Raw genomic sequence first — 14,535 nt, 5'->3', positions numbered from 1 at the left:
TGTTTTTTTATTGTCTAGATGTGGTGGAGAAAATATTAATGGTATAGATTAATCCTGAGTGTGTCATCTATACCTATATACATACATGCATGCATATATGTATATTTATATTTACATATATATGTGTATAAGATTAGTGGTTGTTTATTAGTGTATTATGATTACATGATTAGTGTATATGATTAATGGTTAAACATTTACCAAAATGGCCCTAATCACAGTATTCTTAAAGATAATTTCTTCACTTTCTTTTCATTGGAACCATTTACCTTTATGTTGTCTATCAGTCAGTCTACTACCATTTATTTTTGAGAACTTCTTATTTTGGGGGGCCAAATTCCTGTGCAGAATTTTTGACCATTAGTGTCTCCCCAATCTTTCTCCAAAACCTTTGAAATGGGCTATCTCATAAGGTAGTGAATTCCTCATCAGCTGTTCAACTATAGGTTGCCTGGGCAATCACTTTGAAGGGGATGTTGTATTTAAGATTAAAGCTTCAATTAGAAGCTGCACTAGATGATCCCTAAGGTCCTTTTCAACTAAGATTCGATGACGCCAATATTAACCTTCAGTGATTAGAAGAGGCAGGTTTAGTTGCAATGTGTTTAATATTTAAATTTACAATCCTTACAATAAGGATTGACAATGTGGAATGTTCAGATGGATAGAATGGGCTTTTGATTTCTTAAAACTCTTGGGAGCTAGGGTGAGACACACTTGTAGAATTAAATAACTGTGAAACAGACAAAGAAAATTACTATAAAGATTGATTGACCCTAATTAAACCTAGACAGTATATTTTTGGGTCTGATTAAAAGGGAGCTTCTTGAAGTAACTCGATTGATCTCTAAAATAAATGTGCATAAATGCCTAGCAGGTGAGGCCCCTTGTGCCTAGAATAGTGCCAGGCATCTAACAGGGGCTCAATGAATATTAATAACAATGATAATCAGGGATGAGTTAGTAAAGAAAACAGCCTCAGGTTAATTCTTCCCTTCCTTCTGACTGTTCCCATTGTCCCCTCCCATGACCTGCTCAGTCATCTCTACATTTCTGGCTAAAGAAGGTCCAGTTGCCATGAAGAAGCTTCTGTAATTGAAGGTTCCATTTGATGCTGAGAAACTTAAATTTGTAAAAAAAAAAAAAGCTATTAATATTATACATAGTGAACACTTACTGTACTGATAAATTGTTCTGTCAAGGCTGACTTCAGCACTGCACTGAAAAGCTTGAAACTTTAAAGCACAGCAAAGCATTGACACGTCACTAAAGCAGAAACCCTGATATTTGAGCCTTCAGACTGAATAGATTAAATGCATTTAAAATACCTTCCCTAAAAATATTCATAATAGTTTTAGATGACAGTTGCACTGGGGCATCTCTATTTGTTTTGTTCAGCTATATTCCTTTGTTTCTATCTGAGACATCTCAGTGACAGTGGACAATGGAATCTGCCAGATAGAAAATGGGTGTGAATGAAATTAACCCTCCAGAGCAATGGCAACCACCTGTGCTATGAGCTCATTGTGAGACAGCCACCTACCTTGGTAACTTACATAATGTCCAAAGTAATTAGGCCCTCAGTATATAGGCTCAGTACCCTATGAACAAAGAAAGTGCTTAATGACTAGATTGTAATGGGTGTCTTACTTTGGAAATCTAGTGTGGGAAATGTTAAAGGGAAACAACTTTTACTCACACACACACACACATACATACACATATACATATATATATATGTGTGTGTGTGTGTGTGTGTGTATATATATATATATATATATATATATGTCAAAGCACTCCACTGAAAAATAATTATGGGTAAATATATGTGAGGTGGAAAATGAAGTCATGCATGCTGGAAATTCTCATTTAAGGTGTCATTTGTATAAAGCATGCCCAGGTCCACTTGGATGATTTTTTTTCCTACTCATTTACAATTTCAGGTTCAAGCAGGATTGTGGAAAGAGAAGGGGTGACTTCACTCTGTTGGAATTCATTACTTAAATTCTTCCTTATGTTAGCATCCCCCCCCACCCCATCTCCTGAACTGTCCTATGGCTCAGGTATCCCTGATTCTTACTAGGCACCATTCCTATGCATTTTGTTTTGGATTCTGGAGGCTCCCACTTCTAAGTAGACTTACATGCCTACTTCTTTAGGACACATCAAAGGATTCTTTGCCTTCTTCTTTCCATTGGCATTGCCAACATTATTCTAAAAGCATTTATCACCTCCCACCTGTACTATTGCTATAACCTGCTGGTTGGTCTCCCTACTCAAATTTCTCAATAGTCCCTTCTATCCTCCACTTAGCTGCCAAAATGATGTTCCTATGAGCACAGGTCTTACCATGTCACTCCCCTATTCAACAAGCTTCAGTAGCACCCCATTTCATTTAATATCAAATACAAACTCTTTTGTTTGGCTTTTAAAACATTTAATAAACTGGCATTTCCTACATTTCTAGTATTCTTACATCTTACTCACCATCCATGTACTTGGAGAGCCAGTGACATTAGCCTCTTTGTAGTTCTTCACACAGAAAACTCCATTTTCCTAGTCTGTATATTTCCATTAATTATTCTCCGTACCTGAAATCCTTTCCCTCCTCATCTCTGCCTTTTGCCTGGCTGTCTTTGAGTGTCAGCTAAAATCCCATGTTCTATAAGAAGTCTTTCTCAGTCCTCCTTAATATATTTTCCTCCTGAGGTAATCTCTAATTATCCTGTATGCAACTTGTTTGTACAGTTATTTACATTTGTGTCTCCTATTCTCCCATTCCCCCATTAGATTATGAGCTCCTTGAGGGGAAGGACTTTTTTTCCTTTTTCTTTTCTTTGTAACCTGAGTACCTACCACTTTGCTTAACACAAAATATGTGTTGAATAAATACTATTGATTTGCCTTTCTATGCTCTAGAAGTATTGTATTTTTTGTAGATATAGTCAATGAATAATAAATCAACATTTGTTAAGTGCCTACTACATACCAGGCACTATACTAAATGTTGGGTTTATATATATTTATATATATGGATGGCAAAAGACAGTCCCTGACCTTTGGGGGAGATAACATTCAAACAAATGTACACAAAGCAAACTATATACAATATAAAAAGGAAATAATTAACATAGGGAAGTAACTAGAATTAAGAGGTGTTGGGGAAAGCATCCAGTTAAAGATAGAATTTTAGTTGAGACTTAAAGGAAGTTAGAGATATTGGTACACAGAGTTGAGGTGGAGAACATTCCAGGTATGAGTCACAACCAGAGAAAATGTTCAGAGCTGAGAGATGGAGTGTCTTGTTCAAGGGTCAACCAGGAGGCTAGTGTCACTGGATCTAAGAGTATTTAACAAGAAGTAAGATGTAAGAAGACTGGAAATGTAGGAGAGGGCTGGATTATGAAGGGCATCAAATGCCACAAAGAGCATTTTGTATTTGATGCTGAAGGCAATAGGAGCCACTAGAGTTTATTGAGTAGGGGAGTGACATAATCAAATCTATACTTTAGGAAAATCCCTTTTATGACCAAATGGAGGATGGATTGAACTGGAGAGAGATTTGAGGTAGACAGACCAACCCACAGGTTATTTCAATAATCCAGGCATGAGGGCCAGGTCATGAGGATCTGCACTAGAGAGATGGCAGTATCAGAGGATTAAAGAGAATACTTACAAGAGATCTTGCAGAGCTGAAATCAACAGACTTTGTCAACAGATTGAATATGGGTAATGAGAACAGTGAGGAATGAAGTTGTGAGCCAAAGGAACTGGGAGGATAGTGTTACTCTCTACAGTAATAAGGAAGGTGTATATGTGTGTGTGGGGGGGGGTATTAAGGGAAAATATAATGAATTCTGTTTTAGATATGTTTAATTTAAGAAGTCTACCAGACATCTGCTTTGCAAAATAAGAAAAGCTGTTGGAGATGAAACATGGGTCAGCAGAGAGGTTCAGTTGGAGATGATAATTACATCCTTTGGAGCTAATGAGATCACCAAGTAGTATAGTGGTAGAAGAGAAAAGGACCTAGAGTCAAAACCTGAGGGACACCTAAAGTTAGAGGGTATGAGCTGGATGAGGATTTAGCAAAGGAGACTGAGAAGGAACAGATAAGAAGAACCAGAAGAAAGCAGTGTCCCAAAAACCTTGAGAGAAAAGAGTATCAAGAAAGAGGTGATCAACAGTATCAAAGGCTTCAGAAAAGCCAAGGAGAACAAGGATTGAGAAAAGTTCATTGTATTTGGCAAATATCATTAGTAATTTTGGAGAGAATAGTTATAGTGAATTATTCAATTACCTTTGGTTTTTAGGAGAATATGGTTTATTTAGAAGATTTGGAAGGAATGTAATCAAAGAGGAAAAAAAAAAACCTAGGATCAATTTGAGGGTCAAAATGAATTTTTCTCTGTGGTGCTTTGGAGGTTAGATTTTTGCCTCTAAGAAACAATTTCTCTAGTCACATTTTTGCCATGAGCTCTTTTATTCCTTAAACCACAGGGTAATTAAAGGAGGAGGTGGGAAGAATCATAAGATTACATAGTTGGGTGGGATCAGCTAGTCTAACTCTCTTATTTTGTAAATGAGAGAAAAGAGATACAGAGACATGAAGGGATATGCCCAAAGTAACAGGAAGGGCCAAAGCCAAGATTTGGACCCAAGGCTTTTGGCTATAGTCAGTGACCTTTCCATTTCTTCATAACAACCAACCAGTTCTACTAGTTTCAGAAAGAAATAGTTTAAACAGCTCACAGCTGGTAAGATCTCGAAGAGACTTTAGAAGTAATAAAATTCAATCCTCTAATTCTACAGATGAGTAAATTGAGCCTGGGGCCAAGAGAAATTAAATAACTTGCTTAAAGTCACAGCTAGTAAATGAAAGAACCAGACTTGAACCCAGGTCCACTGAGTTTAAATCCATCCTTCTTTTCACTGTACTATGCTCCCTCAAATATAATATAAATATAAATCATATAAGCTGTACTATAACACTAAAAGAATAAGAATGGATTTATTTTAATGTCGTAATCTTTAGTTAAGCAACCGTTACAAATAAATCTTTATGTTTTTTTTCTAATTCTTGCTCCAAGTGAAATTTCTTCCCTTTGGCAACTAATTGTTTAAGAGATTTTTCAATGAGGGAATGTCTCTGAGCTCTAATCTTAGCCCTAATTACTAGATTATGATTTCCTCAAAACCTACAATATGTCTATTCTGAACAGACAGACCCCTATTAGATTGTAATATTCCTTGAAAAAATGGACTGTCTTTTTCAGTTTTGTGTCTTCTACAGAGTCTACATCAACACATTAAGCATATTGGGTATTCAAGAATATTCTAGAATCAATGAAATTCATTTGCTTGAGTTTGCTTATGAGCAGTTCAACCTGGGACCAAAGAAGAGGAAAATACTGTGAACTCCGTAGGTCCTCTTACTTTCATGTAGTTAGTGAGATGAAATATTCAAATAGAAAATTGAATTCATCCTCAATGCAGAGTCTCTTGTTTAATTTGTAGTGCTTCTTAGGAGGGGTCTTTCATGAGTTTGCTGGCTTTTAAAATTTTAAATTAGGAGGCTGGAATCATGAATGGTGAAAGTCAACACTTATAAAGTACTTTAAAGCTTATAAAGCACTTCACCTATTATCTCATTCAATCTTCACAACAACCCTGTGAGTCAGGTGCTATTATTACCTACATTTTACAGAAGAAACTGAAGCTGAGTGACTTGCCTAGTGTCACACAAAATAATATGTATGATATAGGATTTGAATTCGGGCCTTCCTGATTCTAAGTCCTATTTACCATCTACTAGAAACTGAAGATGGCATTCTATGTAGAGACGTTGGTCCCTGACAGAGAAAGGTTTGAGGATCTGAAATAAAACCCAAGTGAGAAGATCCCCTTCTCTATCTTAGTCTGACAATAGCCATCTTGAGTCTTAGAAATTTATAATTAACTGAAACCTTTGCTTTCAAGAATAACACAAATAGGGCAGTCAGACATCAAGAGAGACAGGGACTGTCTTCCTACCAACCATTTTTAGTTTTAATGGTCCATGTCCAATCCTTCAAACTCAAGTTTTATCAAGCCTCCCCCCCCCGCCTTTTTTTTCTAGACAGCAGAAAATCCTCCCTTGCAGGAGCTATTTAAAGTCCCTGGCCCTGCATTGAATCTGCAGATTTGGCAGTAGCAGGTTTCAACTGGATTTTCTGGGCAGTAAGTAACGCGCAGCAAATTTACTCTTTTTTAATATAATGGCAACAGTCCTTGGAAGTAACAGGAATGACTTCAGGCTGTGCCAAAATTTAAATGAAAAATCTAACTATAGCTGTCCCTTTAGCTCACTGGAAGTGTTCTGAATGGTTATGCGGGGAGTTGGGGTTAAAAAGTGACCTCAGCAGTCCCACTTTGGAGACCAGCAGAACTAGGCCACATCAAATGGTATAACATAGGTAAGGTCCTTGTCTTCTTCTAGAGTGGGTTTGCGGGGGCATTCCAATGAGGATGCGTTTGTGCTGGGTTAAAAACCCTCTGGTTGGGTTGAAATGGAATATGTCTTGCATCAAGTGAGTGAGGCTTTACTCCCACATTATTTCTGTTCGTGAGCCTAAGAGACAACACACAGGTTGCAAACCACTAACCTTACAATCTAGAGAATCTGTGGTGTAATAGAAAGTTCTCTGGATTCAAAGTTAGGACATCTGAAACCTGGAATGGAATCCTAGCTCTGCTCATTTTTAGAATGCTATTGCACAAGGTACTTGGAAGGTCACCAGATACCATATACTTTATTTTCAATAAGAGGACCTGAGATCAAATCTTACCTGCTTAGCCTTGGACAAGTTGCTTAACTTTTCTGGGCCTCAGTTTCCTTATCTATAAAAAGGGAGGCTTAGACAAGAGACTCTGTAAATTCTCTTCCAATTCTAGTTCTAGGACCCTATACAGCCTTCACTTCAAAAATGAGGGTTTAGGCAGGATAATATCTTGAGTGTCTTCCAGCTGTAAATAATACATTTTCAGGTTGCTATTGAAATCTAAACTAGACATATGTACAAAGATAGAAGCATGGAAAATGAGAGGAGTACAAGACAAACTGCTCTATCACATGTTGTAGGGAAGGCCTTCTAAACTTTTACCAATAGACAGCTAGGGGGAACAGTAGCTAGAGTGCTTGATTTGGAGCCAAGGAGGATCTGAACTTAAATCCCACCTCAGACATTTACTAACCATGTGACTCAGCATAAATCAATTAATTCTTTTCAGCCTCAGATTCTTCATCTCTTAAAAGCCCCCACCCCCACTCCCCCGGTGCACCTACCTCATGGGGTTATCAGTATCACATGAGATAACATAATAAAAATGCTATATAAGTACAAGCTAGTAGTAGTACTAATAATAGTTTAGTAGTAAATATTAAAATAATTATATGTAATATATATTATATATCACTAGGTGATGATATAGGAAAAGACAATCAATTAACATTAGTGATAGTTGTTTTAATAGATGTAGCAACAGTAGTAGTAAAAGTTTTTGTAGTAGCCATAGCAATAGTTGTAGTTTTAGTAATGGTAGTAGTTATAATAGTAGTGGTGATAGTATTTGTAATGGTAATAGTAACAATACTAGTAGTAGTAGTAGTAGTAGTAATAGTAGGAGGAGGAGGAGGAGGAGTAATAGTAGTAGTAGTAGTAAGAGTAGTGAAGGTGATAGTAGTAGTTGTCTTTGTAGTAATAGAAATAGTGGTAGTCAGTCAGAATGGCCTAGTTTCAGGTCTCTCCTCTCACATTTTGTGACCCCAGACAAGTTCTCAGACCTCAGTGTACCTCAAGAAACTCCCTAGGACTTATTTAAATAAGTCACAGTCACAAATGGATCAGTGGAGAGTGTTTCCAAACCATGATAATGCCCTAATCATTGATCCTTGAGTATTCCTTCATATATTCACATATAGAAGTAGCAATATCAATGTTCTCTTCTGTAAGCTGCATATGGATTCCAAATCTTTTTGATACCAGTAGAAATTTTGGGACAAACACTTCTAATATGACCATATTTACTTATTTATAGATAGTATATGTCTACAACTATATTGATAATGTGTACATTAGAAAAGTTACACAAAATAGAATTTTAAAGTATGAAGGAAACATTTAATAATATTTGACTCTAGAATCCACAAAGAGTGACTTGGAGTGTATGTATATAGTATTAATGTTGTCAGACTTGAGATTTAGGAATATCAATATCAAAGCTATGTGGAGGACAGATTGAAACAGGGAAAGACTTAAAGTGGGGCAACTAATTAGGAGGCCACTGTAACTCTCTGGGTGAGATTTGATGAAGGCCTGATTAAAGGAAGTAGCTATGTGAGTGGAGAAAATGGGATGGATACCAAAAAAAAAATTGTGGAGGTAGATTTAACAAGACAAATCCCAATTGGACTTACAAGATGAAAGAGCTTGAAGAGTTAAGGATGACACTGGGGTGGAAAACCTGGGTAAATTGAAGGATGGTTCTATCCTCAATAGAAACAGGTAAATTTAGAAGAGGGGTGGTTTATAAGGGTAAAAGCAATAAAATGAGATCTGAGATACAAATTAAAATCAAGCCATGCTTACATAACCTTTGGTACTTACTCTGTCCCACTGAGAAGTTAAGGAGGGAAAGAAATGTGGGCCTTTACTGATCAGTCACCAACAAGGTCTGAGTATGATAGAGATGGAAGGAAATTTATCAGTGCAGCTGCTTGTGTAGCTTCTTGAGTTCTGGTTATACTATAACCCTCCTCAAGAGCCAATAATACCCTAAGCAGAAGGGAAATTGGACGATTGTACAGTCTCAGAAGGCCAGATGTGGAAGGATGCCAATCAGGGGAGTGTTAAGAAATACTGAGTGAAGAGGAAAGGAAAATTGTATTGAAGACAAGGACTATAATTTATTATGACAGGGAGGTTAGAATGTTACCCAGCTTCCTACTCTCTGATTGCTTCATGACGTGTTCCTCTTGGTGTCATACAATTGCCCACTGGGAGTGAAGGCCTCCATTTTGGAGGCCATTGCTTTATAGGGACCCCAAGTGGTCATCCAATGTCTGCTTGAAGAATTCTACTTGAGGAACACACTACTTCTTGAGGTGGCTCATTTTACTTTTGGATGATTTAATCGTTAGAAAGTTGTTTTGTTTTGTTTTGTTTTCCAACATCAACTGAAAACCTTCCTCTTTTTAATTCCCACCATTTGCTCCTAGGGCTGTCTTTGGGAGGAGAGAAAATATAATGCTCCCACATGACAATCCTTCAGACACATGTCTCTCCCCTTTACCCCGGTCTTATCTCCAAGCTAAACGTGATTTTATACTTCACCTGCTTCATCCAGAATGTCAGGGCATAACATCAACATTTCTTTCCAAAACTTTGAAGCCCTTCAAGTGAAACCTCACCTGCAGGTAAAATCAGCAAGAAGGCATCACCTACCATAATACTCGTTCACCTTTAAATGTCCAGTTATCATGATGCTAATTAATTTAATTGTGGTGTCTAGTATTTCCAACATAAGGCAAAAGTTCTCTATACTGGACAGTGGCAGATAGGGTAAACTCTATTTGCAAGAGTGTATATTATATTGGGGTAGACAAGGATATGTGTGTGTGTAAGTGTATAGAGAGACATAATTATATAAGGTTATTAGATACAAATATGTAAAAAGTAGTTAAATACTACTAAACTACTAAAGTAGTTTGGGGGATAGGAGGATCAGAAAAGGTCTCATGCAGTAGTTGGTACTCAAAGTGAATCTTAAAGGAAGATAGAAACTCTTTGAGGTAGAGGTATGGAAAGAATACATTCCAGGCATGTGGAACTACCAGGGCAAAAGACTGTACATGGGATATGAGGTGTTCTAAGAAAAAGAGAGAAGGCCAGTTGGGCTGGATCATAGACTGAGGGTGGGTAGGGGGAGAAGACCAATGAGACTAAAAGATAGGTTGGCACTAGGTTGTTTAGGATTTTAAAATCTAAATAGAGTTTTATATTTTATCCCACAGACCATAGGATACCACATTGAGTGGGAAAGTCCTTGAAAGCTCTCAGCAAGACCTAGATGTAAGCTGGTTATCAGTCACTCACTGAATCTTCCCCCACATAGAATCTCCCATCTTTTTAATGTGTGTATGTTAATCAGTCTTTCAACTCTGTCCCCACCCACTGTCCATTCCTTATTTTCCTCCCTATTATGATGTTCTTGATTACTCAAGTCTTACCTTCATAGTTAGAACATTTTATCAGATTAATAAAAGCATATTAAAATAGAAATTTTAATTAAAGGTTGTCATTAAATTTCATTTACCCACTTATATAACCATGATTTTTAATCTTTCAGTACAAATTCTCTCTGCCCATCCTCCCAAATATGGAGTGGAGGATGTGAAGGAAGTAGGATCCTTGGAAGATCTACTCGCTTCATTGCCTCACAAAAAACCTGTATCTGCATAGTGTGAGTCCCTTCACTATGCCAAAGAAATTTGACTTGCTGGTGCTACTGACTCAGAACAAATGCTTTTGTATCTTCTTCAGCTATGCTGGCTGCTTCCTAAGCTAACTCCCTCTCTGGCTCATCTCAACGCAGTACCCACATACCTGGATCTTACTCAACCCCTTTAAGGAAGTTGCCTGGTTATTTAAGTCTCAGAAAAACTGAAGGGGACCCAGAGGTTGACTCTCTCCCAACTACCATGATCTTTTTTCCTCTACTCAACTTCAGAAAAATCCTTTTTCATATCTCATCCCTGAATTTGTTGCTATCCTCTAGATAAAAAGTAGACAAGTGAAACTGAAGTCAGTCCATCCTGAACCTTGGTGGGCTCTTATTAGATCAAACATCTTACCTTCCCATCTAAGGACCTTCCAGTTTCTCAGAAGTATGACATTCCTCTGTCATCTTACAGATAAGGCAAAGTGTCATCAGGAAACACACAATGACAAATTCCTCAAGACCTTTTCCCATGACTTATAAGGGAAGGAAGCAATCTATACACAGTAAATAAACCAGATGCACATAAAGAAAGATATTGCATAAGTGTGCATTTTAGGCTAAAGCCCTTAATGATAAACTAAAGGAAATCATTCAGTCAATAAACATTTATTAACCTCCTGCTCTGTGCCAGACACTAGGCTAAGAATTGGGGATGCAAAGAAAGGCAGAACACAGTCCCTGTCCTCATAAAATTTACCATCTAATGGGGGGGGGAGGTATGGAAATTTATTTTGATTTGGGGACCCTGCCTTTGGGCTGAGATTAAAAAGCCTCAGGCCCTCAGGTTTTATCTGTGTGAGGGGCTGGTGCCCCTCCCTTTCCACTTCAGCTGAGCCAAAAAAGCCCTGTGGGCTTTTACAGGAAGCCAGGTCTGGCAGCTGGGGGAAAAAAAGCCCCAGCTCCCTCTGCCTTGAGGGAATCTACCCCAGAGATCCCAGGCTCCTCCAGACCAGCCTCTGTCGTAGCCTGTGCAGAGGTCCCTGGGCGCACAGCAGGGGACACGGGCCCCTGGAGCCCTGTGTGTGGTACACTAGGGACACTTGAGCACCCAGCCGCAGCACTAGCATGGCCGGCAGATTAGCTTGGTGTGTGCCAGGGCACAGATAGCCCGAGTTTTGAGGGGAGAGAAGGAACAAATATACAGGAGACAGACGATACAGGAGAGGAGGAGAAGACAATGAGAAAGGGCTACAATATAGAGACCCTAGAGATGCCAGAGGGTTGACAACAGAGGTGAGAATGCTAAGGGGCTTTTCAGGGGAGTCAACAAAGTGAAAGGGGCTTGGAGTTAGAAGAAAGGAGCAGGTATGCTCCAGCTTTCTCCAGCTTTCACTCCTTCACTCCAACTCTACTTTTGGAGAAAACTGGAACATATCCTAAGGTAAGAGCCAGGAAAGGCCCTTATTATATTAAAAGCAGACAGGATTTACATTTCTTTACCCTTATCTTTTACCTTGATTTTTATAAATAAATTTTGCTTTGATTATTTAATTAAGAGGCTTCTTAATCTTTTGCTTATCAATTTGGGAGCAGTGTGAAGAAATTTTTAAATGGCCCATACTAAATTAATAGCAGTCAGAGAGCCAGCAAGTCAAACATCCCAGATTAGTCCTCCAGTCAGATTAGTCCCCCCAAAGTAGTCTGTAGTTAGTATAAAATATTTTCACAGGGGGTGAGGCATGGAAGATGATACATAAAAAAGAAAAGGCAGTGGAATAATAAAGACCAAGAGCTTGGTGGGAAATGATGAGGTGGCTACACTGTGTTCCTTCCTTAAATGAAGGATCTGGGGGGAACACTCCAATGTCCACACTCCATCTTCTTCAGTCAGAGGGAGAAAGGGAAACCAGGACCACAGGGTACTGAAGAGGGATGAGTTTCAGAGTTCTGATGCAATCTTTTTTTTTTTTTCAGGGTAATGAAGGTTAAGCGAATTGCCCAGGGTCACACAGCTAGTAAGTGTCAAGTGTCTGAGGCTGGATTTGAACTCAGGTCCTCCTGAATCCAGCACTGGTGCTTTATCCACTGTGCCACCTAGCTGCCCCTTGTTCTGATGCAATCTTGCAGGAAGATGAGTTATTGAAGACAATAAAGTTAAGATCATTGGGTAGGAAATAAGAAAGGAAGTGGTGGTCATTCATTATAAGTCAACTTCCATTATTGTTTCACTAGATAAACCATTTCCCTTGTGAAAAAGCAAATATACCTCCCCAATAATTTCTGTTCATCCTGCCCAAAACAAAACAACAACAACAACAACAATCATGCCACACATATAGTAGTTACCGAGTATTTGTTAAATTAGTTAAAAGATATAAGGGAGACATTGGAATAAAAACTCCAGCCCCACTCCAGCTTTTTTCATCCCAAGAAGAAATATTCCAAAAAGTCCTGCTGTTGCTACTACAGCACTATAAAAGCCTAAGCTGATGCATGAATACACTTTGGGATCAATGTATTTATAGACCTTGAAGTATCAGCTGCCTGCCCTTCCCCGCCATGCTCCCATGACTGGGCTTTGGAGATGGCCCTGCGGCATACTGCCTGGCATTACCCAGCCACCGAGTGAGAGATCCTTAAGATCAAAACTGCCCCATTGGAAGAACAGGCAGCATTGCTGAATGCATAAAATAAAGCTCACATCAGGCCACCAACAGGAGGGTGAGCAATGCTGGCCTCATGCAGGGCTTTATTGTCTCCTATATGTTTTGAACTCTGTTACATCAGCCTAAAACCTATCTCCCCATCCAGACAGAAGGAAAGTTGGAGGGCCTGTTTTACCACTGAATCTGCTCATCACCGCAGACTTGCAGTGCCAGCTGTCACACACAACTCTGGGGGCATATGCTCCTTTTGTTTAAGGGCCAAAAAGCATAGCAACTTAGCACAAAACCAGCCATCATATTTAATGCCCACACATCAAAACTCTCTACTTGGTGGAATCTCTCCCAGACTAAGTCATAAAATAAAAGTAGCCTCAAACAAAACATATATAGAATGCAGTATTAGGTTTTTAAACGCAACGCTATGGGTTGAGGAAATCTGCAAAAATTAAAAGAAGTCAGTCACTAGTTTGCTCTCCTACCACTAATTTTTTGAAAGTTCTTATAGAAAACTAAGAGTAAATTGATCAAAAGAAACCAGACAAGAACATCAAAAATGTTTACGCATACAGGATAGAGAGGATAGAGACCAGATGGTCACATTTCCACTGAGGAATGAATAGGAGAAAATGAATTTAAAACTGCAGCAGGAGGACTATAGATTAGACACAAGTAACAACTTCCTGTCAGAAAGGATTACTAAACATGGAAGTGTGTTACCAAGGGAAGTTTTAAAACAAACTGGGCAATCTATGCTGCACATGAATACCACAAATGGGGCACTGAGGCAGATGTTGGGAGTATTTGATAACTCCCTACTATGAGCACTTTCCTTGTTGTCTACTGTTTGTTCTCTCTCTCTCTGTCTCTGTCTCTGTGTCTCTGTCTCTGTCTCTGTCTTTCTCTCTCTCTTTCTCAACAATTAAAGCTGAGGGGCCACCAAAAGATCATGGAGGGGTACAAGGTAGACATACAAATTAAAAACTGCATCGGCAACACTACCTAAAATGATAAAAGGTGAACTAGTAGCCAAGTGAGATCAAGGAATAACTGAGAAACACCTAGTGTACTTCTTTGGTATCCACATGATGTCTAGAGGAGGGCACCTAGCATGATGGTGGAGTTCCTGTGGAATATTTATGGGAGGACAACTTTTTGGAAGGGCCTGATAATCTAGATTTCACTAACAATTCCTACAACTACCTAAATCAAATCATGCTGGTGACTTTTCCCCAATATGCAGAGTATCTTAGTGGATATAAGTGAAATGTAAGTTAATGGTACACTTTTATAAGTGTACCCTTATTCCCCAACACAGTGTCTGACATATAATAAGGGATTAATAAATACTTGGGGCAGCTAGGTGGTATAGTGGACAGAGAATCAGTCTTGG

This window comes from Dromiciops gliroides, chromosome 1 (assembly GCF_019393635.1).
Source record: "Dromiciops gliroides isolate mDroGli1 chromosome 1, mDroGli1.pri, whole genome shotgun sequence".
In the NCBI taxonomy this organism is placed as follows: Eukaryota; Metazoa; Chordata; class Mammalia; order Microbiotheria; family Microbiotheriidae; genus Dromiciops; species Dromiciops gliroides.
Note: the sequence above shows the minus strand (reverse complement) of the source record.